We start from the raw sequence: 22,040 nt of genomic DNA on the forward strand, positions 1-22,040 counted from the left end.
ACGATCCCACAGAGTTGGCCTCCTCAGGGTGCCGTCAGCCAGACAGTGTCGGCTGGTGACCCCCAGGGGGAGAGCCTTCTCTGTGGGAGCGCCTTCCCTCTGGAATGAGCTGCCCCCGGAGCTTCGCATAATCCCTGACCTCCGGTCCTTCCGACGTGCCCTAAAAAGTTGGCTTTTCCAGCAAGCCGGCCTGGCCTGTTAATTTTATTTAATTTTTAAAATGTGAGTGTTATATAAATTGGGTTTGTTTTTTGGACTGTTTCTAATTTCCTTTTAACTTTTGTACTATGTGTTTTTTAATGCTGTACGCCACCCTGAGTCCTTGGGAGAAGGGCGGCATATAAATCTAATAAATCCAATCCAATCCAATCTCTATGGCCATGTGGCCGTCATGACTAAACCCAAAGGCGCATGGAACGCTGTTACCTTCCCACCAAAAGTGGTTCCTATTTTTCTACTTGCATTTTTACATGCTTTCGACCTGCTAGGTTGGCAGAAGCTGGGATAAGAAACAGGAGCTCACTCCATTATGCAGAACTAGGAAGTCGAACCATGAAACTGTTGACCTTTCTGATCAACAAGCTCCGCCTGTTAGCCACTGAGCCACCATATCCTTTTTCCTATTATATACAACCATTATATTATTTCACAATCATGTTCATCTTGTGAAAACAAGCTGAGGTTAGGGGGAAGACTATTAATATTCTGAAGAACTTATCTGGTGTTTCTCTTTTTTGATTCTAAATAGACAACACCAGGGCACCTTAGAGAAAAAAGATGGAATTGGGCAGCATTTTGAGAGGGGGGGAAATCAAAATCTGCTCTAAGATATGTTTACTTCAGCTTAATCAAGAAAGCTGAGTTTGTGCTCACACTGGCCTTTTTGTCATCTGCAAAGAAGTAGGCAGCACCCTGCTACAACAGATTGACTTAGTGCATAGTGTTACTAACATTAGTTGGCATTAACATTTCCATTAGAGGATTCTCTATTTACAGTGCTCAAAACCAGCTAATTATCTAGCATTTTATCTTTCGTGTGACAACAAATTGAAGGGCTTCTTTCAGGAGGGATTGTTGAAGAAATACTTACTGTACAAAGTAACAGACTTCGGAGAAATTGTAAAAGAGGTTATCAGCAAGAAGGCAAAGCATGGAAAGCAATACAATAGTCTCTAAAAGAACAGGTGGCTGGCCAGAACCTAAAGGATTTGCAGATTATCGGGGGGGGGGGGGGAGGGGGCAGATGGTGGTATTAGAGGAAAGAAGGGAATGCATTGAGTGGAGAGGAAAATAACTCTGAAGATCATGTGCCAACAAAAAAAAAAAAAAACAGCGAAGAAATGCTGCAGCCCAGAGAAGGGATAAGACATTGTGAAGGAGTTGGGAGACAGCATGAAAACAGAAGTACTAGAAAAGTCTGTCATTTGTTGAGCAAGATAGTATTCTAGATATTGATGGAGAAGTGATTTCCAGGTGATTTACGATACATTTTATGCCATATTTTCTTCCTTCACCCCATTATTTTACACAATTCCTTATGCCAGCAAATCACACAAGCGAGGAAAGATTATGACTTTCCAAGACTTCAGAACATGATGCATGCGTAGCGGCGGCTGTTGTGCAAAAACAGCGTTCGTTCCAGTGGGGCCTTAGAATATAACCTGAATCCTGTGCAAATGAGAAGAGGGGGAGATTTTCCCCAGAAGAAAAAAGCCTTTAGCTTTCTCAGCTTGTGACTCGGAGCCATTGCATGACTTGGTCCATCTTGAGCCGTACTCTCTGAAAGACTAGAGGCCTGTGCCCTCATTTTCCTCCCCATTAATTCCATCTGATCCTCCTCTAATCTTCTCTGAAAGGGTCAGGAGAGCCCACAGGTGACCAGGAACAAAACAGGCCCCCCTCCTTTCTTCTGCCTAGCCTCCTTCCCGTGCTACCAGGGAGTCTGTTCCAAGGGCAGCAATGCCACTCTGCCTGTTGCTTTCTGAGTAGCTCAATAATGCCCCTGGTTTGGTAATGGAGGAAGAACCATGTGCACCACCTTCTTGGCCATCACAACTCTAATACTGCTGCTACGTCGACACTTCTTCAACAAAGTTGAACCGTAGGTCTCGTCACCCTCCTCTTATTATAAAGAAGCAGTTTTAGCAGCTTTTATGGCAATGAGCCTGTGGGTGGGCGGTGTCTGCTTCTCAGTCATAAAGAGCTGTCGTTTGTATGTGTTGTTGTTGTTGTTTTGTTGTTGACTTTTGGAAAGTGGATCTTGAGATATCAAAATGGCTGGTTTTGCTCAGATTTTTAATCTAATTCCTGAGATAAGGTTGATGTGGGTTTTTCTTTCTCTCTGGTGCTCAGTGCATATTCTATCCGAACAATTTTATTTCAGTGAGTAGGTCTTAGGGATTACATAGAAATGATTCTCCACAAGAGCATGTCAGTATGACTGTCTAGTAAGCTATTTGAAACAGAGTCCTGGTATATTTGGGGTGGCACTGCTCAGGGTAGGACACAACAAGGCTTCCAAGGCAGGGTTTTCTTTTTGAATTTGTATAATGTTCTTACATTTTCTAACTAGTCTTTGAAGTGATATTTAGCCTGTTAATCTAGGACTGAATTATCAGTCACCATGAATCTTTACATACACACACACACACAATTCAGGTTTTATTAGGAACATCCACCATCCCATGGTGAGTTAGGATATTGTTTAAGATAAATTATGGAACAATAATATGCATTAATGCTTGCATGATGCTTAATCAAGCCATGTTTTGCCTTCCTTTCCTTAGTAATTCTCTAAAGTTAGACTGAGCAGGGAAGGTGGGATTGAGTGGCAGAGCCTGTATGTGGAAGTTTGAGATGAAATGGAGTGCAGGGTTTCCCTGCCGTGCCAAAACATCAAGCAGAACCTTTTAGATCCCAGTAAAGATACTCAGATTTAGAGTTCCTTTTCATACCATAGAAACACATCCTAAAATGGGCTTCCACATTCAGCTTCTAAAATGCCTTGGTTGTTGGCAGTGGTTAGTTCTTCTGTAGGAAATGTGGTTTATTTATTTCCTTTATTTTCACTGCATTCATTTAGTTGTAATGTACTGTATAACATTTCAGTCCTGTTGAAACCCAAATCTTCAATCTCTAATAGGAAAATGAGATAAGAAAATATAGGAACAGTAGTGACTTTAAGATAAGACCCTCCTTTTTGAGATTAACTTGTTTTATATTACTCTGATATATGGTTTCAAACACCAAGATTTTTACATTTAATTATCTATTACTTACATGGCATTAATTGTAGAAACTGAAAATAACTTCCCAATCAACTACTGTTTTATAATATGCAAATGTTTTAATGTGTCTACATGATCTATAATTACTTAAATACTTTCTTTTTTTAAAAAAGTAGGAGAAGATAGCATACAATAGTGAGATTATGATATGAGAAAACTAGATTTTTGGGAATTTTTTTTTTTTACTGCAAGCTCTTTTAGTGCCAAATTAATACAGATAATGGACAATCCAAGCGACATTTGCAGTAGGCTGTATGCAAATGAAAACCAATCCTGCTTTCCAAGTAGGTTGTGTGGCATGTGGATTTTGCAGGGTCAGATTACGGTTACGGTTTAAGTATCTCTTTGAAACAACTTAGATGTGTGTGGAGTATGCCTATTACTTGTGCCAAATCCCTATAGAGAATAAGGAAGATGTCCTTGACGGAGAGATACAGGATCTATTGCTTGGGTAAAAGAACTCAAGCACATTTTAACCACAGAATGTCCTGCTAATGTTTGGAAGCAACTCATGCAGGCACCTTGCTAATTCACTATCCTATTAAGAAGAGAGATTGCAGCACAATCAGGATTGTAAGATTCTGTTATTAGAGTCGGTCTAAATAAAATTTATTTAGGAATGCAGTGGCTCAGTGGCTGAGATCTTACCGATAAGAAAAGTCAGCAGTTCAGCGGTTCAAATCCCTAGCACCACGTAACAGAGTGAGCTCCTGTTACTGGTCCCAGCTTCTGCCAACCTAGCAGTTCAAAAACATGTAAAAATGCAAGTAGAAAAATCGGAACCTCCTTTGGTGGGAAAGTAACAGCGTTCCGTGCACCTTTGGCATTTAGTCATGCTGGCCACATGACCACAGAGACGTCTTTGGACAGTGCTGGCTCTTCAGCTTTGAAACAGAGAGGAGCATCACTCCCTAGAGTCGGGAACGACTAGCACATATGTGCTAGGGGAGCCTTTACCTTTAAATAAAATTAGTTTTAGCTTTCTTGGAGCTGAATTTTTGGTCTGGTTGACCTAGTGGAGCTGATAATGACTGTTTAAAAGAATCAAACCTAGCTGAATTTTCTAAATTAAATTGGAGAAAGTTAAAAGACAAACCCAAGATAATTATCTAAAAGATTAGGCCTCTTTTTCTTCCTGTAAAAGGAATAACAGAATCTTACAATCCTTTTTCTTCAGATCCACTGAATCCAACAGTAGTTACTCGAACGCTTGTACATATTTTCTTTTTCTTCTCTTCTTCCTCATCTACATCTTTCTTCTCTTCTTCATCATCTACAAAATATCTTGTTATTTCAATGCATCTCAACAATCCAGAACGTAGCTCTGGTCACAAGGCATCTCTACAAGGAGAACTGATCTCTGCGAACAAAAGCCTTCCTTCTGGGAAAGGTTTGGGTTACAAAGGCGCAAAGCTATTTTTCAACTGAAAAATGGTTGACACTTAAAAGATTCACATTGTTTCAGCCAATTAGAGTCCAAAATTGGATATAGTTATCCTTGATTATATAGATGAGGTGATCGCAAGTCCTTTTCAAAGCAAACTGACAAGTGCTGTTTGTAGATTAACCAGCAAGTATCTGTAGTTTTCATTCTGCATATACTGTATCTGCAAAATTGTTCAAGCAAGCAATTATCAGCATTTCTTGCTGTGGGTAATTAGGTAGCACTGGTTTTTGCTCTACTAAAGAATGGGATGTCAGTTGTTAGCAATTCACTTTTTAAAAACAAAACCGGAGAGGAACAGTGTATTCCCTTAAGAATTTGGAAGTCCCATAAAATGCACAGTGGAGGATCTCATTTGAGGTTGCCGCCCATCTTCCTTCATTATAAGGATGCATCCAGCATGGTTTATATCTATTCTATTCTTTTAACAGCCCAGCCTATAGCATGTATGAGAGAAACTGTGTGCATGTGAGAGAAAGACAGCAGTAGACTTCAAGTCTAAGGAATGAGAAGGTGATGGAGTTGGAACTGGACATTGCTTGTGTCCCAGACCTGGAAATTAGGTAGTCATGACAGTCTTTGAACAAATTTCTTACATCAATCCAAATCTTTATTGTGGTCAGTTCATAGTCATAGTAAAGAAAATGTCTGTTACATATGTGGGAAATCTCATCTGCTTCCTTCTGGTGCTTTGATGCCTGTGTTTGATACAAGTGAATATAAAATCCTATATTACTGGATAGCAATAAATAGTAGATCTCATAAATAAATAAGCAAGCCTGATCATATATGATACTATGGGGTCTTTAGTGCTCCTCTAAACTTGGTTGTCTGCTTGTGGACATTTCATTACCTAATTAAGTTACCTTATCAGTGGTAGCACCAATAGTGGCTAGCATTAGTAATGTTACCTAGTCAGGTAATGAAATGTCTGCAAGCAAACAGCCAAGATTAGGGGGCACCAAGGACTCCCCAATTAAACACTCACTTACATATATTATCTTCCATTGGATACATCTGGTTAGGAAACTATGAGGAAATGCCAAGCTACCTACTCCTGGGAGTTATAAAAACACCCCAGGTTGCATATAGAGTTTGTTTGCCAAGACATATAAACTTTATTTGATCTGTCTGTATACATCTCAAGGAATCAAGCTTGTCAAGAAAAAAAATTTTTAGTCACACAACACTAAGCCAATCCCATATTTTTATAGTGTAATGTTTAAATCCAACTTGGGTAGTTAATTTATGATTTATTGTTTGATGCTAAACTACCCAGTTGAATTAATTTAATAAACAATGGTTATCTTAATCATCCATGAGCAATGATTGAATGAAGAGCAACCTCTTCTTAAAATCTTACAGAGATGGCAGTCTGGTCCATTGTTTTAAAGCTCTTTGTGTCAAGAAGTTTTTCCTTATATTTAAATGAGACATATTAGTAAATACGTGTTGTATTAACAAGCGGTTGTTACCAGAATGCAACCCAAATCTACTCCTCAGTCTTAAAATACTATATAGTCTGAGCTCTAGTGACTTTCTGCAGCAGCCCTATAGGAAACACAACATGTAATCAGTACAAGAGATGTGTTGTGCTTAGCCAGGACTTCCTCCTTCCTTTCTCCTACTAGTTTTCATTTTGCTGTTTGGGAAATATTTGTCAAAACATTAAATTATTTAATCCCCTCTTCCTTTCCTTCTCTGTTCACTCTCTTTTTCAAATGCACAAGGGTGGGGGGAGAGGAAGAGATGTGTGCTATCCAGAAAACACCATGTTGGTTAATACTTCTGATTAATCAGTGCAGTAAAACAATAGGCAATCAACAGAAATTATGTGACTGAATCCATCTTTCCTATGTTGTATTGTCCATCTCATTCCCTTTCGCTGTTTTAAGAGCTTTTTTCTCTCTTTGATCTTGTAATTATGGAGTTGAACAATCCCTCTCTCTGGGCAGAAATCTGAATTAATGCACCTCAACAGACAGCTATCTAACATCTATTTCAGCATATCCAGCGAAGGGAAGCCTACCACTTCTCTGGCTAATTGGTTCTATTCTTAAACTGTTCTTAATATTAGAAAGTTTTTGTCAAACATTCAGTTGGAATTGAAATTTCAACCCATTATGTAAATTCCGGTAATCTAGAATGAAAAAGAACCTTCTGTGTGGGGAAGATCATTTTCTTACCTATAGAAATCCTGAAAAGAAGATACTGAAAGTTTCTGCTCATTATCAGTCAGATGAATAGGGCACTTTCATTGATGGAAAATTTTAAAAATTATTTTGGATTTCAATCTAGACATTGATAATATTTTTAAAGAACAGGTGAAGAATATGTCTTATATAATTATAACTGAGAATATGCATGTCATGCAGTCAGTCATTTGCACTAAGATGTCTAGAGTTTTCTATATCTACGCATTATTCACAAATGATTTACAGATCGTACACATTGACTGAATTTTATATATTTAGTGCAGTTATTTTCCAGCTGCAAAAAGAGAACATTATGAAGGGCTGTGTACATGGTGGAAATTTGCCCTTAATCATCAAGAGTAAAGCTTCTGGAAAGAAAAGACTGGAGGAATGTTTCTATTTCTGATGAATTACAGTGCAACTTCAGATGTATCCTGTACCAAATTTGGAAATGCCCACCATTACACAAGTTGTTAGTAAAATTGCCATCTTTTAAATTTCAGGATTATGTACACAGTTTGCTCTGCTCTGAACAGGTTTCCTTTCTAGATGAACAGCTAAGAACATAACAGGGAAGAAAACAGCTGCTAGCATTAATGATAATGCTTAAAATCAAGGAAGCTGATGGACCGACCCACCAAATAGTGCTACCTATTGCCAAACATAATGATTTAACACCTGCTTTTCTTCCTTTTCTGCGGGGATAAAATGCCTATTCTTAGAATATAATTATTATTTTTCATTTGAAACCAGGTATTAGCTGTCTCCAGTAGTAACTCATGCATTGACTGCTTATCTGTCACTTTCCTTCCTTAGGTTGATAAACATGTCCTAAATCCATCTCTAGTTTCTGACAAGAAAGCTATTTTATTCATTTTCACTTCCTAGTGAGGTTTTTAATGTGCCATCTGCTTGCCTCATTCATAAAATTTTATACGGAATCCAGACACTGCCACATTCCACTGGTAACTCTCCAATGTATTCTCACCCGTGTTCTATCCATAGAACAATGTATCCGAAATTGAACATTTGAACATATTCTTTTGTTTCTGCCAGAACATCTGTATATCTTGTTCAATATAAAGAAAGCAGTTACATGTTATGTTTATGGGAAAACAGTCAAGCCCATGTTAGAATGGTTTGAAAATTCATCCTTGTTCAACTGGCTATGGAGATGGGAATGAAGGACATACTGAATTGGTTCGTCTCCTTCCTAAATGGGCAGTTTTAGTCGGTAGGAAAAGCAGGGGTGAAATTTAGCAGGTTCTGGAGAACTGGTAGTGAAATTTTGAGTAGTTCAGAGAATCGGCAAATACCACCTCTGGCTGGCCCCAGAGTGGGGTGGGAATGAAGACTTTGCAGTATCCTTCCCCTAGAGTGGGTGGGAATGGGGATTTTGCAGTATCCTTCCCCTGTCACATCCAACAAGCACACCCACATAACCGGTAGTAAAAAAAACGAATTTCACCACTGGGGAAAAGGGAACAGTTGAGCTGTCTTCCATTCTGATTTGGGATACCAGCAAGTTCGACTCTTTCTCCCTTGTTGTTTAATGTAGATGACTGGATAGTCACTGAGACAGGTGGTCAAAAGATATGTATTAATATATGGCTGATATTCAATTATACAGGTGTTACCATTGGTTGCAGTTACTATTCTGTTCTGATGTCTAGAAACTGTTAAGGTCTGGATGTGGAGAAACAGATTGATATTTAATCCCAGCAAGGCAATGGTAGGGGATAGGGAAGGTGATTACTCCAAAGGAAGCCCATCTGGTGAAGCAAGTTAAGAAACAAGGGCTGCCCTTAGACTCAGCAACATCTGCTGGAAGAGATGTAGGAGGTCATGGCCAGGAGAGTCTTCGCACTAGTTCATCTGTCTAGTGCCACTTTCAGCCATTCCTGGAATGGGAGCTTTGCTGATGGTGGGTCATACCCTTATCACTTCCAAACTGCACTGAGCTGTTGCAGTTCACTTAGTATGGAGCTATCCTTACAGTTGGTTCTAAATTCAGCAGCCCAGATAGATACCAGCTTGATTCAACTTATCCAGGTGCTGTATTGGCTGATAAAAATTCAAGATCCTGGTTATTACCATTAAAGGTCTCTACTATTTTGGTCCTGGGTAGCTCTAAGACCACCTGCTCTAGGTGAAAACTACCCCTCCTGTGAGATCTATGAGGGAAAGCATCTTTCAGATCCTATCTCTGGAGAAATGTTGTCATCAAGGATCTCAAAATAAGGCTTCTTGTTCCCCTCCCACTTTCCTATAGAATAATATTCCCCTAAGATAAGAGTAGTGCCTCCTTACATTTCTGAAGATTTCAGTTGACCTGGCTCTTCCGTAGGATTTGGGGATGGAAAGGAATTGTGAAGAGTATGATGCCAGTTATTGATCAGGGGTAGTTTAATATTTTAGATTTTTTGGTATTTATATCATTTTAATTATTGTATGTAGGGATAATAAATTGCTCAGAGCCTTGATTGATTGGAGCAAATTTTCCAATTCTATCAAACAAGTAACTAAAGTTGAATTAGCAAAGAAACATTTTAAAAGAATACAATTATTTCAAAACAACTTATTACTATTTCAATTTCAATTTATTTGTGCTTCTAGACCGCCCCCTCTCCCAGAAGGGACTCGGGGCGGTGTACAGTCCATAGAGAATATCACAAAAATACAATAAAAAATTAAATATTAAATATTAAATATGTACAGTTTGGAGGAGGTTAAAATGCAATTAAAAGAACTGTACAAAGCTAAATAAATATATATATTTTTTAAATCCCTAAAACAGACACAACAGATTAAAAAACCCTAAAATAACCAGATAATAATACATTTGCCAGGAGGGACAGTTGTAATTATGCCAGGCCTGCTAATCGGAACAGGTGAGTCTTCAATTTTTGCCGGAAGGAGCGGAGGTCAGAAGTGGTTCTAATGTCGGGGGGGAGGTCATTCCAGAGGGTTGGGCCCATCACAGAGAAGGCCCTACTCCTTGGTGTCGCCCGTTGGCATTGCCTAGTGGACGGCACCAGGAGAAGTCCCTCCCTGTGTGAGCGAATTGGCCGCAGGGATGTATGTGGGAGGATGCGATCCCGCAAGTAACTAGGTCCCGTGCCATGGAGCGCTTTAAAGATGGTAATCAGCACCTTGAAAAACCACAGGTAGCCAGTGCAGCTCGCGCAGGAGAGGTGTTACGTGGGAGTACCTCGTACTCCCCATCACAGCCCGCGCGGCTGCGTTCTGAACCAACTGCAGTCTCCGGGCGCGTCCCAAGGGCAGCCCCATGTAGAGAGCGTTGCAGTAATCCAGGCGGGACGTCACCAGCGCATGAGTGACCGTGCGTAGGGCATCCCGGTCCAGTAGGGGGCGCAATTGGCGCACCAGGCGAACCTGGTGGAACGCCCCCCTCGCCACGGCTGCCACATGGTCATCCATTGACAGCCGGGCATCAAGGAGGACGCCCAAATTGCGCGCCCGTTCCACAGGGGGCAATTGTTCGCCCCCTATGGCCAGCGATGGAATCAGCTGGCTGAACCGAGGTGCCGGTAGCCACAGCCACTCGGTCTTGGAGGGGTTGAGTTTAAGTCTGTTGTCCCCCATCCAGACCCCGACGGCTTCCAAGCACCGGGACATCACTTCAACAGCCTCGTTGGGGTGGTTTGGGGTTGAAATATACAGCTGAGTATCATCAGCGTAGAGGTGATACTCAACCCCAAAACCACGGATGATCTCACCCAGCGGCTTCACATATGTGTTGAACAGGAGAGGCGAGAGGACCGACCCCTGTGGCACTCCACAAGTGAGTGGCCTCGGGGTCGACCTCTGTCCCCCTGTCAACACACATTGCCTCCGGTCGGAGAGGTAGGAGCCGAACCACCGCAAAACGGTACCTCCGACTCCTATCCCCTCCAACCGGCGCAATAGGATACCATGGTCGATGGTATCAAAAGCCGCCGAGAGGTCTAATAGGACCAGGATAGAGGAACAACCTCTATCTCTGGCCCTCCAGAGATCATCGACCAACGCGACCAAGGCTGTCTCTGTGCTGTGCCCGGGTCGGAAGCAGGACTGGCGTGAGTCTAGATACTCGGATTCGTCAAGGTGTTGTGGAAACTGCTGCGCCACCACATTCTCGACAACCTTCGCTAAAAACGGAAGGTTGGAGACTGGACGATAGTTAGCTAGCTCCATTGGGTCGAGTGCAGGCCTCTTAAGTAAGGGTCTCACCACCGCCTCCTTCAAGGCGGCTGGTAAGGATCCCTCACCCAATGAGGCATTCACCAGGCCCAGAAGCCAGCCTCGGGTCACCTCCCAAGATGCCAGTACCAACCAGGAGGGACACGGGTCCATTAAACATGTGGTGGGTCGCAGCCGTCCACGCAACCTATCCAAATCCTCGGGGGCAACAGAATCAAACTCCTCCCAGGATGGTCTCACAAGACTCGCTGTTGGCGGCCCGTCCGGTCCACTGAGGGGGGCCCATCCGCTCCGGATCTGAGCGACTTTATCCTGCAGATATTCCCCAAACTCCTCTGCTCTGCCCTGCAAGGGTGCCCCTTGCGTCCTCTGTGACAAGAGGGAGCGGGTCACCCTAAACAGGGCGGCAGGGCGGTTATCTGCGGACGCAATAAGAGCAGCGCAATATCTACGTTTGGCCGCCCTTAATGCCACAAGGTAGGTCCGTAAATAGGCTCTTACCTGTGTTCGATCAGATTCGGAGCGTGAGGACCTCCACCTGCTCTCTAGACGTCTCCTATGGCGCTTCATCACCCCCAGCTCCTCGGTATACCAAGGAGCCCGGGTGGGTCGCTGCCGCAGGAGAGATCGCAAAGGCGCAACCCGGTCCAAGGCCCCAGCCGCCGCCCTATTCCAGGCAGCCGCTAGGTCCTCCGACCGAGCGCGGGTCAGGGCTACAGGTAATGGCCCAAGCTCCATCTGGAACCTATCCGGCTCCATCAGGCGCTTGGGGCGGTACCAGCTTGGACCATCTGGTCCCGCCTCCTCGCGGTGGGGGGTAGCGCCAGGGAAGTCCAGCCGGAGACATGAGTGATCCGACCATGACAGGGGTGTAACAACAAAGTCCCCTATACCCAGATCACTCGTCCACTGCTCAGATACAAAAACAAGGTCCAATGTGTGGCCACCTTCGTGTGTGGGGCCCTGAATTAACTGGGTCAGGCCCATGGCTGTCATGGAAGCCATGAACTCCCGAGCCACCTCAGACGCTGCTCCCGTCGACGGCAGGTTGAAATCCCCCATAACCACAAGCCTGGGGATCTCAACCGCCGTCTCCGAGATCAGCTCGAGGAGCTCGGGCAGGGCCGCTGATGTATAGTGAGGAGCCAAGTATACAATCAGCAAACCCAACTGCCTCCCTGGGCCCCATTTCACACCAAGGGACTCACACCCGGATATCTGAGGAACAGTGAACTCCCTCGGCTCTAGACCTTCCCGTATAACTACCGCCACCCCACCACCCTTACCCAGGGCCCGAGGCTGATGGAATGCGCGGAAACCTGGTGGGCACATTTCCACGAGGGGTAAACCACCCTCGTGGCCCAACCAGGTCTCCGTTATCCCTGCAAGGTCCAGCTCCCCCTCAGAGATCAGCTCATTAATGAGGGGGGCCTTGTTGGTTACGGACCTTGCATTGCAAAGCATCAGCCGTAGGCCCGGGCTCTGTAGTTCCTGGCCACCTAGGTTGCGGGGGTTGGTACAAACGACCGGGCGTAGCCAACAGCCACGGTCTCCCAACCGACCTTGTGATCTTCTTTTGTCCTCGCATCCCCCCCTCCCCGCGACCGTTGTAATCAAACAACCCTCTATTGGAATAACTTGTTCCCTCTCCCCCCCCCACTCCGCTCACTTCCCTCCTGGACTCACCTGTTCGTCTGGCACTGGCTTCCCTCCTGGCCTGGTTATCCCCCCCTCCCTTCCCAGAACCCCCTAAAAACAATATAAAACATTTAGCTAAAAAGCCCCTCAGCTTCCTCTTCTTCCACCTCTCGGGGTTCACAAACCCGTCATCAAGGCTGGCCCCTGAGAGAGCCAAGGGCCATACCTGCGAAAGAGGGGCCTCCCGCAGGCGGAGCAGATCAGACCTCGAATAAATTAAAACGTTGTGATAGTCCCAGTAGGGTAGGGGTGCAGATGATGCAAAGTTAGTAATTAATAGAGTCTCGGTGGAATGGAGGGTAGAAAGTTAATAAATAGAAGAGTCTCATTACAATAATTTAATAAACATATGCCCATATATACACATATCACACCATTCCTGTTGAGGATAAGGAACATTATCAAAGCACAGAAAAGGAATAAGAGACACCCAAATGAATTGAAGTTGTAAGATAAGGAAAATAAATAGATGCAATTCATTTACACCAACCCCACTCACTCTATCTCTCCATAATTTATAACTTTGCTTCCATAAATCCACACATGCTTTATACACTATCTTTGCCCTTTAAATCAAAATCATCATTCATTTTCTCTGTATGACTAAGCCACAGCATACTACTTTTTTTTTTAAGTGTCATGCTTGGGCATATGCAAACTTACTTTCCTTTAGTGAAAATAAAGTTTTAATAAATGAATTCAAGCATTTTCTGCCCAATCTTAAAACTTCTCCGGGAGAACTAAGAAATTCACCTTCTTCTTGCCATAACCATCCATTTCTTCTGTCTCAATACCAGCCATCTTTGAGGCTCTTAAAAGAGGTGCTGCTTTGCCAGATGCAGTCCCAGCCAAAGACTTTGTTTCTTTTATGTGATAGCCTATGGGGAAATTAAATGCCATAAGCAGGTGTGGGGGGGGGGGGAGAATATACTGAGGGAAAACAGTTTTAGAAAACAGACAAGACAGCATGGTGTAAGAATCGAGGGTGAGATTAATATCATGGTGTTGGGATAAAATGCCTGTCAAGAACCTCTTACATTTGTCTAAGGTGCAGTCTGTGCAAACAATTCTGTACTGTCTGTACTATCTTTTCTTTTTTGGGGGGGGATGGTGGTGGTTCCAAATAACATTTGAAACATTTTTATTCAACACAGAATAACGTAAACAGTGCTAATTCTAAGAAAGATCTTGACATCTTTGGTCAGGTAATACCTTTCTTCAGCTCCGCCAATATTCTAAGCATGTTTTTAAGTCCTGTCGGTCTCTTAATCAAGCACAATGTTACATTAGACCATCTCTGGATATTACAGAATAAATGTAATAAGCAACATTTTATCTGTTAATTGTTTTTATCTGCTGTTACAATGGAAGATTTTAATGTTTTCCAGTGTTTTCATTTTGTAAGCCACCCAGAGTCATTGGATACAAAATGGGTGGCAAATAAATTTAACAAACAAACAAACAGAACTCTCTTACTATTCTGGTGGCATATTATACCAAGTCCCAAAACTTTTTGGTTATCAACTAACAGGACAGAAGTGCAGGGAGAAAGAATATTAACTGCTCTCTAACTCTAGATTTAGGATTGGCCTAAAAACGTTTCAAGTATTTTGAGGCATGGCAGAGTGTTGGGGATTCTTTAAATCATGTTCACTCCATCTTGCTATGTCTAATAATATTCCCTCAGGGGACGTTTAATTCATATGAGAAAGAATCCCTCATAAAGACTGACAAGGAGGAGACAAGACCTGAATAGTAGATTTCCTCTCCACCATTTGGTGGAGAGGAATTCTCTAACTTCAGTTACAGAAATACTTCATATCCCAAAGTTACTAAAACTCTTTTCCAGGGTCTTATCAAAATGTACCTTAAACAGATAAATTACTCAGACAAAAGAGGTAGAGTTATAAAACCATAATGATGTGAAGAAATTCCATTGGCAATGTTTCAGTTTATTAGAAAAATCTCTTTGGAATATGTATTTGGGATATTGTGATTGATAATGCTGCAGCAAGCAACCCTCATTGAAAAATACTTAAAAGGTCTTTTAACTGAATTCATTCATTAGATCAAACTGGATTTGTTTCGAAGAGACTCCTGTTGGATAAGCTAAATTTTGAATATATTGATAACATAAGTAAATTGATAATATACATTGATAATAAAACTTTAAATAAAAAATATTTTTAATAATAAAAAAGGAAGAAGGTAGCTATGATGTTTCTTAATACAGAGAAATCAGTTGATAATTTAGAATGGCCTTTCAGTGATTCCAGGGAAGATGAACTGTGGTTTGAATATAAAGCATAAAGAATAAGAAACCAAGATCCAGGAAAATGGAGTCTTGTCAGAAAAATATAGTATAGCAAAGAGAGAAGAACATATCTGCCCCTCTTCTTTATTTCTACTGGTATTGGAACCATTTCAAAAGGAAGGGATACCAAGAAAAAAAAATTAAATTTGCAAATGAAGAACACAAACTAAAAGCACACACAAATAATATTGCACTTAGTTACTCATCCAAATAATTGCCTAGAATTAATGATGGAACATATATAAGAGTACAATTCAATGTTAGGATATTAGATTAATAAGATTCAAATCATATAGAATTTATTTGAAGAAAAAAATGCAATATCTTCAGCAAATCACAGATTTTAATATCATTGCTAAAAAGACAAGTACAGGGAAATTTGAGGGAGGGTGCAGTCCTGAAGTGTGAACTAATAAAACAAACAAACAAATATTTGCTTTACCAAAACAATAATTACTTTTTTCAGAATAATTATTCACACACTTGGAAAAGCATGATGGTGGTTATTTTAAGATGGAGAAATCCAATATAGTTATTTGTAGGAAGATCTACAATGGTAAAAACGAATATTTTACCAAGAATTGAAGACAAAGTATTAAATGAATTAAATGGCAGAAAAAATATTTTATATAAAGCAATAAAAGACTGAAGATCAAGCAGAACTGTATATATTATAGAGACAGCAAATATTAAGGCATTTCATGAAGCAGATACTTCATCAAATATCACAAGAATGTAAACAGATAAAGAAGAGAAAAGCAGAACCTAACAGATTTGGCCAGAATTACTTTTTCAAAATGCAATTACTATTTTACAAGTTTGTCAAAGAAAAACAGACTTACTTCCTGTCTTTTACTTGTTACACAGTGGTGGGTTTCAAAAATTTTTAGAACCTCTTCTGCAGGTGTGGCCTGCTTTGTGGGAGTGGCTTGCCAGCCATGTGACTGAGTAGGAGTGGCTTGCTGGCCATGTGACTGGGGGTAGGAGTGGCTTGCCAGCCATGTGACTGGGTGGGCGTGGCCAATTTGTAAAATGTGGTGAAACTCACTTAACGATGCTCTTGCTTAGCAATCAAAATGTTGACTGAGAAACTCTGGCATTTGATGAACGCAAGTCTTAAAGTGGTCAATTTACAAGACCCTTGCACCCCTAACCCTTTAGAAAAAAAAAACCCAGGGGTGTTCAAACTTGACAGCTTTAAGACTTGTGGACTTCAACTCCCAGAATTCCTCCTCCAGTCATGTTGGCTCAGGAACTCTGGCATTTGAAGCACGCAAGTCTTAAAGCTGTCGTTGCAAGGCCCTTGCACCCCTAACCCTTTAGGAAAAAAAAACCCAGGGATGTTCAAGCTTGACAGCTTTAAGACTTGTGGACTTTAACTCCCAGAATTCCTCCTCTCATCTTCATCTTGATGATGTGAGGACGGACGGGGGAGGGAGCTGGAACCAGTTTAAAACGGCACTGTAGATTTGTGGAACCTCTTCTATAGAAGAGGCTAGAACTGGCAGGAACCCACCCCTGTTGTTACATCACATGTTACATTATAATTCCTACCTTAAATTATTCAAACCTGGGGGAGAAAAAGCAGGTTAACAGATGTGAGTTGTAGCTTATCTTAAATATTCCCCATGGATTTTAGGAAATCGATATTTTTTATGTAAGTAGGATGATATTTTGGATTGAGATAACATCCAGATTGGAGAGGCTAAAAGGCAAGAGAACATTTTTACTCACAAAGGACAAAGCAATGCCAACCAAAATATCAGCAGGAATTTATTTTGGTTAGAGAAGTAAAAAAAATATATTCCATTCAGTTGTGTCCAGTTCTCAAAGACTGCCTGGACTCATCTCTGCAGTTTTCTTGGCAAGGTTTTTCAGAAATGGTTTGCCATTGCCTGCTTCCTAGGACTGAGAGAAAGTGACTGACCCAAGATCACCCAGCTGGCTTTGTACCTAGGGTGGGACTAGAACTCACGGTCTCCCACTTTTTAGCCATAATACCTTAACCGCTACACCAAACTGGCTCTCTAGGGAACAATACAATTAGACATCAAAATAACCTTTTCAACAAATGTCAGATTTGTCCTTATGAAGTGTGACCTAAAGAATTACGGTAATTGCTAAAGTTGCAATGGCTATGGAGTGAGCTAAGCAATTTTCATAATATGCATTTGTGATGGACTCAGAGTGTGTAATTAGTGATTCTTTAGGACTGGTATATTGCAATTGAATTGATTTGGAGAAAAGAATAAGTTATGAGAAAAATTTGCATGAAGGAAAGTCTTATTCCAATGAATTTAGTAAGAGTTTGTACAATTAGTTTTTATATCATATTTTCTTCTCAGCACACTCTATCTCTTCCCTGCAGTTCGGAGAACCGGCAAATACCACCTCTGCCCTTCTTCTTCCCGCCGTTCCCTGTTCTATATTCCCTTGGTTTTTAGCTCAGCTGATTCGCGCAGCAGCGTCTCAGCTGAGCTAAACAGCTCAGCTCACCAGCGCTGACACCAAGGGCGGTTTTTGAGTATGGTGCGTGTGCGCAAAGCACTCTCTCATAGAACCAATAGGAAAAGATTTGGAATCCCACTGCTGAACTTCCCCAACACAACTTCATCCAGTTCTCCGAACCATAGCTGCATTTATAGCCTCTTGCTGCTAGTTCCTGCTCTGCCTGTTGAACTTGACTCGCAGCAAATTCTCTATTAAGTTTCCCAGTGACAATTAATTATTTGGAATATGGGTGTTTGCAATCGGCTGTCAAAGTTCTCAAAGTTTGCTCAAAGCTCTTTTTATAACTCAGTCAATGTTATCAAACCAAATGAGAACCTGAGCATGAGAAAATAGATTGGGGCCACAGTACAACTTTTTAAGCACTCCCCACCCTCCCCATGCCTCTGATCCTGATTCCTATGTAATTCCATTCTAATTGGTCAGAACTAAAAAAAAAATCTTACCCACCAAACTATTTGATCACTCCTTGAGCCTTATCACAACCCCTTCAGATTGCAAAGTACAGGCAGTCCTCAAGTTACAACAGTTTGTTTAATGACTATTCAAAGTTACAATGGCAGTGAAATAAGTGACTTACGATCCTTTTTTATATGATGATTGCAGCATCCCCATGGTCACATGATCAAAATTCAGATGCTTGACATAAGTATGACGATTGCAGAGTCCTGGGATTATGTGATCATGTCTTGCGACCTTCTGACAATCAAAGTCAGTGCGAAGCTAAATTCACTTAACAACCTTGGCACTAACTTAACAACTCCAGCGATTCACTTAACAACTGTGGGTAAGAAAGGTTGTAAAATGGGGCCAAACTCACTTAACAAACATCTCACTTGGAAACAGAAATTTGGGGCTCAATTGTGGTTGTAAGTCAAGGACTGCCTGCCCAACTGTGATGACTTTCTTGGATGATTCCTCACTAGATGTCCGCTCGGGGGAGGATGAACCGGTTCGTGACATGTCAGGGAGCTAATTGATGGCTCCGAGCAGCTGTCTGGAAGGGATTTGGCAGAGGCTACAGCTGGGGAAAGCATGCACTTGCAGCTGGTCAGTAAGGAGGAGGAGGAAGAAGTGCCTTCTACCCCTGATCCAAGAACACATAGGGCAGAGAAAAGGCAGAAGCAGACTACTCGAGAGGAGAAAGCCTCACTCTTCTTGATGGGCTGCACTGGAAGCTGGCTACTTAGCACAGCAGACAGAGGGTGGCGTTGCTGGGAACTATGTGCTTGTTTCCTAGCTGTGTGTTTTTGGGATGTGATGATTCTTGCCGCACTTTGGATTGACACCATGCCTTGACTTGAATCATGCCTTGGAAAGTCTGGACTTTTCTTGACTTGTGTTGTGGATTTAAGTTTGCCTGGTGGATTTATTTTGTTTGAGAAACTTCCAAGTGCTTTGTGGACTAACATTGGTCTGCTTGTGGCTGGATTTAATTGGGATAGTTCTAGGTTTTTGGGTGGAGGAAATTGCTGGGAAATATGAATAAACTCACTAAGCCACAGTTATGGCTTATGTGTGTGTGTGTGTCAGTTATGTGTGTGTGTCAGTGAGTCGGGCAGCACACCAACCCCAATGCACAATTCCCCTATTCCCACCTTCTCCAAATCCAAAAGACATACTGCAAAGTATTATCCAGTGATGGGATTCACCCAGTTCGCACCATTTCATGAGAACCGGTTGTTAACTTTCTGAGCAGTTTGGTGAACTGTTCATTGGAAGAAATCATTAGGGCAGAGAACCGGTTGTTAAATTGTTTGAATCCCACCACTGGTGCTACCCATGTGCTCGTGACCCCTGAGCTTGCAGAGGGCACTGCTCTGCCCAAGCCAACCAGCAACTGAACACAAAAATATAAGCTTTTCAGCATTCAGACTGAATGGCCATCCCTGAATTTCTTGCCAGTCTTTAGAGCTCCAAATCCATTGTGTGGGCACAAAGGAGTTTCCCCTTTACAAATGGATGTTTTCTGGCACACTTCCTCCACTTTTTTTTTTTTTAGCAAGCACTTGTGTAACCTCCTGGTGATTTCCTCCTGGCGAGGTGATCTGGATTGTTTTGAAAAGAAGACTGATTTTTGAAAGCGTGAATTCACTGAGAAATCTGTAAAGTTTCATCTCTACATGGTATCAGATCGGCTTCGTTTTGAAATGGCATTAATTATTTTGCACTGATCCATATAAAATGATATTCTGTACTCAGTCCCTAGAACAATTTTCATTTGTTCCATGTATTCAGGATTCCCACTTTTTCCTTTGAGTTGCAGTGAACAATAAGGAAAATTCATTTTCCATAGTGCCGTTCTTGAGAACAATAATACAAGTAGTCCTTGACTTACAACCAGTAAATTTAGTGACTGTTCGAGATTACAATGGCACTGAAAAAAAGTGGTTTAGGACTGTTTTTCACACTTACAACCATTGTAGCATCTCCATGGTCACATGATCAAAATTCAGAAACTTGACAACTGACTCATATTTATGATGGTTGCAATGTCACAGGGTCATGTGATCACCTTTTGTGACCTTCTGACAAGCAAAGTCAATGGGGAAGCCAGATTCACTTAACCGTATTACTAATTTAACCTCTGCAGTAATTCACGTAACAACTGTGGCAAGAAAGGTTGTAAAATGGGGCAAAACTCACTTAACAACTGTCTCGCTTAGCAACAGTAATTTTAGGCAACTGTGGTTGTAAGTTGAGGACTACCTGTATAGTTAAAGGTGATATCAAGACTCCTTCTGTGTTGCTGCTGAAACTGGAAGCCTAGGGCCATCACAGACTCCCTGAAAGTAAGTCCTTCCATCAGTGTTCTCAATATTAGTGGGACTTAACAAGATTAGCTATTGTTAGTTTGCTGTTTTGTTGTATTGTTTTCCTCTTTTAATCTTCTTAGCAAAAGAATGCAATGTAAGCTGCTCAGAGTCCTTCTGGATGGAGCACATAAACCGAAATAATAAACGGTGATGCTTGCCATCTCTTTAATCTGTACCAATAAGAAATCAAGGAGTGTTCTCCTTCATATATTGATAGTCTAATGAGGCCCCTTTGACACAGGAAGGCAAATGTGGTTTCCAGAGATTTTGATTTTCAATTCCTATCAGTTCTATATAAGCCTCATTACTGGTAAAGGATTGTGAAAGCTGCTAGACCCAAAATCTAGAAGGCAGTAAATCTTTCCCTGACCTACAAAAATCTGAAATTAACCAAAGTTCTCAGATGCAAAGTGTCAACTTGCAAAGCATTTCCATGTCTGTTATCGAGGGCATCTTTATATTATATATATATATATATATATATATATATATATATATATATATATATATATATATATATATATATATATATATATATATATATATATATATATATATATATATATATATATATATATATATATATATATATATATATATATATATATATATATATATATATATATATATATAAAATTACATATAGTTATATAATCTATAATTAGGGCATCTTTCAGAAACCTGACACAAAGTATACTGCAAATTCAACTTTATTTTTCAGTCCTATCTGGCAAAAGCTGCTTTGCACTCCCATCTTGTGTGCAATAATATACAGAAATTGTATCAGTCAATGAGCTAGGATCCTGATGATAAACACAAATATTTTGGCACAGGATATGGCAGATAGGACTGTAGGCATTGCCAGCAGTGTAGAGTGATGGTAGCATCTGATGCCATTGGAAGCTGCCCAGAGTTGTTTGAAAGATGGATAGCTATACAAATGTTTTAAATGAATAAATAAATACCATCATAATGAAAGGCTGTTTCTTATTGCTGCTCAAAATAAATAGTCTCTCTTTTCCCCCCCAAACTTCAGAGAAACAACCGAAGAACCCAAGGAGACTAAACCAGATTCTTCTAAAAGGTAACATGGTCCATTTATATAAATATCATTCATTTTGATAAAGTTTTCATAGCAGAAACTCCTGACCAGTAAATATATTACTATGACCATTCCGATTTAGACCCATTAATAGAATTAAACACAAAACTTGCTGCAATTTTCCATCCTCAAAGCAAGTACTGTTTGGTTTAATAGGACCTATTTCTGAGAAGATTCTAACAGAATTAAGCAGTTAATTATACAGAATTAGAATGATTTACCAGCATTAAGCTGCCAGTAGTCTAGTTTTAAACACCCTGAAAGACAGAAAGGCCCCATCTTAAATATTTAGTTGCAGTGAATGTACAGTAACCTGTATTGTGTTTTGTATTTCTCTACAGAGAAGCAGGAAATTGACTCTGGTCCTGCACTAAGTATAGAAATGGAAGAGAAACATGCTTTCCTGTATTATAGTATCACCTGGTGGAAAATTCATAACCTGTTATTGACTATATCATGGTAAGTTCATGGAC

General features: G+C 41.1%; 1 long non-coding RNA gene across 1 annotated transcript in view; it reads left to right on the forward strand.

Annotated features, from left to right (window-relative positions):
* The window catches only part of LOC309384409, a 61,024-nt gene that overhangs the window by 34,932 nt on the left and 4,052 nt on the right, over nt 1-22,040 (forward strand). The window contains exons 3-4 of the long non-coding RNA XR_014174051.1: nt 21,502-21,549; nt 21,909-22,026. This is a non-coding gene — a long non-coding RNA (uncharacterized lncRNA). The remainder of the gene's footprint in view (nt 1-21,501; nt 21,550-21,908; nt 22,027-22,040) is intronic.

This window comes from Natrix helvetica (genome assembly GCF_964273705.1).
Source record: "Natrix helvetica genome assembly, chromosome: 1".
Lineage (NCBI taxonomy): Eukaryota > Metazoa > Chordata > Lepidosauria > Squamata > Natricidae > Natrix > Natrix helvetica.